Source organism: Ovis aries, chromosome 15 (assembly GCF_016772045.2).
Source record: "Ovis aries strain OAR_USU_Benz2616 breed Rambouillet chromosome 15, ARS-UI_Ramb_v3.0, whole genome shotgun sequence".
In the NCBI taxonomy this organism is placed as follows: domain Eukaryota; kingdom Metazoa; phylum Chordata; class Mammalia; order Artiodactyla; family Bovidae; genus Ovis; species Ovis aries.
The window spans coordinates 14,409,821-14,412,764 of record NC_056068.1 but is presented as its reverse complement, the minus strand read 5'-3'; the positions used below and the strand labels follow the sequence as shown (position 1 = coordinate 14,412,764).

The 2,944-nt window shown below is 41.0% G+C and overlaps 1 non-coding gene across 1 annotated transcript; it reads left to right on the top strand.

Moving 5' to 3' along the window:
• Nucleotides 1–219: 219 nt before the first annotated feature.
• Nucleotides 220–292, top strand: TRNAC-ACA (transfer RNA cysteine (anticodon ACA)). The gene has a single exon. It is a non-coding gene; the product is annotated as a tRNA-Cys (tRNA).
• Nucleotides 293–2,944: the final 2,652 nt, after the last annotated feature.

Sequence of the window (2,944 nt, the reverse complement as noted above, 5' to 3'; positions counted from 1 at the left end):
ATATTTATATACAACAAGTCTTGGCCCCTTCACTGCCCTTCCTCTCCTACCACCACTAACCCTGACCATAGCTGCATCCCCTTTGAGTTGTTCCCTGAGGGTCAGGGTGCCAGCACTCCTGAACTCCTAGCTCAGATGTTGAGTAGGAGAAGAGGTGGGTGGTTCAGTCATTTATTTTTGCATGCCTGATTTCAACCATGCCCTCCTCATGCCCTGACTTCCCTGGTGGCTCAGATGGTAAAGCATCTGCCTACAATGCAGGAGACCCAGGTTCAATCCCTGGGTCAGGAAAATCTCCTGAAGAAGGATATGGCAACCCATTCCAGTATTCTTGCCTGGAAAATCCCATGGATGGAGGAGCCTGGTAGACTACAGCCTATGTGGTTACAAAGAGTTGGATATGACTGAGTGATTTCACCTTCACCTTAACCTTCTCCTCATCAAATGGGAGCTTTCAGCTCTTAGAGGTGTGCAGCCCCTTTTGTTCCTCTGCCTTTCAAGCTGCAAAGATGCCTTTCCCCAGATCAAAAGATTAAGGTTCCTTCCAGAATTCCATACCAGCTGGTTCTGAGCATTTTAAATGTGTCTGAAAAAAGCATCTGCTCTTTCCATGTTGCTTCTATCTTCCCTTTACACTAAACACCTATTCATTTATGTCTGCTAAGGCTGAGAAGTGGAGAATCTCTAGTTTGTAAATATAAAAGCAGAACCCTTTGTCACGCACTTACTACGTCCCCAATTATAAGGCTTCCAGTGCCTGTTTTTGACCAGCTGCCAGCCTGCTGTGCCCAGTGTTGACTGGAACTATCTTTCTCAGGGTAGAACATGACATTCACACAAGAACTTGGCTTATATTTTGATAAACTTAAATCCTTGAGAGGCTTTCTTGAACTGCTGTTTTGAAACTTCCTAATGCTCCAATTAAAGAGACTTTCAATTTTCTCTGAGTTTTACAGCTCAGCCTGGTGTAATCTGGATTGGGATAGTTCCAAGAGAGGAGGTCAAAAAAAGTGCAGATTCATACATAATGTATGTAGGATTTTAATAAGCATCCTTTCATACAACAGCTTCTCTTCATGGCTTCCCATAAAACTTCGCAAGCCATAGGCACTATGACTATTATTTTTTAAAACAGTAACAGAAGGAAATGTTCAACCTCTTGCAATCTAAGTTGTTCCAAGTATTTCAATGTCTTTTATACAGATGCCTCACAACAAAAATCTGTACTCTATGGCAGTAATCCTCATCAAAATTAGATAACTCAAGCTCAGTGAAGTTATACAGGCTTGAGAAATTTCAACACTCATTTCCCACTTACAAAGTGATGGTAAATTAAATCAATGCCTAATGAGAAAGGGGGTTTGAGTACCTACTAACACTAGAGATGGAATAGATAAGAGGATACAATTTTTAAAAAATAGACTAGAAAAAGCATTTTTTTGAAGTTGATTTTGTCCTATTTTTATTTCATAGGATAAGGGCATAGCAGATTTGAATGAGACCTTGGACAATATATGAGATACTCAACAAAAATCTCTACTGAGTGGTAAGGCACATGGGATTGACTATCTACCCAAGAACCATCCCCAGACATCTTTCTCTTTCATTAACCCTTGGGAATACATCTCAGCATTAAGAGAAGTCACATCGAGCCTTGATAGACCAACACATCATTTAGAGCTTATGGACTGAGAGCTGAATACAGTCCTGGATGAGATTTTAAGTTGTCTCTCTTCGAGTAGTGACTGAATGCATTTCATAGATGTGGTTACCATCCACTTACTGGATAACCTCCAGGGAAAGGGAACTCAAAATAGTCTTTTCCATTCTTGGCTAAGTCTGAATGTTAGGAAATATTTCCTATATAAGAAGCTGAGGACTAGCCATAAATCTTTTAGTTGCAAGTCATAACTCTTAACTCAAATTATTTTGGTTTTTAAGAGTGGACTAATTGAAGAGTCCCCCAGAGTTGTTCAGGCTTAGCTGGATCCAGAGGTTCCAAAGCCCTGGGAAGCTTGATTGAACTGTCTCCCACTCATCTGTGTGCCAGTAACTGTAGTTGTGAGCTTAGAGGATCCTGGTCCATCAGTTTTAAGTCAAACATCTATCTCTTGGGACCAACGGCTGGGGGAAGAGGAATCAGTCCCTCTTGAACCACATAGGTTGAACAAAATCCCCATAAAACAAGATAAAGAGAATTACCCAAAAGAAGGAGTGAAGAATGATACTGCAGAGACAAAACCTCATTCTTGGTGCACAGATCATTTCACATATACCCCTCTCCCCACATGATGCAAATTGCTCCATATACAACAGGAAAGACAAGGCATTCCTCTGCCAAGAGATATATTCAGTTACCCCTAAGTCCTGCACCTAGGTGTAAACTGAAGTTGTCCAACTGACAAGCATTCTTCTAGGGCAGGGCCAGATGTAGGATTTATAATACATTACTAAGTGATATATTAAAGCAGTCTCCCTCAAAAAAAGAACATGCAATATGGAGGGGGAAAGAAAATATCTGCAATTCAAATTCCCAGTTGGAAAAGGAGAGAAATTAAGACAATATCAAAGATTACTAGATCACAACAGATCTCACACAAGTGGACAGAATTAGCAAGGAATCCCTGCTTGCAATGCAGTAAGACAGTGGATGGCCTTCCTGGCTGACTCCAGGTTCTGCTCCAGGGGCCCAGTGTCACATGATTCCTCTTTGGAGAATGGCCCTGTATCTGTTAAATCTAACTGCACTGGCTCTGGATGCAGATTTGAAATTTTAGGGGTTTTTTAGGGTTGAGAAGTTGTAGGATTAGGGTTTCTCTGGCAGTACAATTCCCTTAAAAACTCAATCAGCAACTGGCCAGCTTGTTAATAAACACAACCATATGTCTTACTGAATCTTGGTCTCTGAACATGTACCCTGTTTCATAGTTTCTGTGTCTTAGGA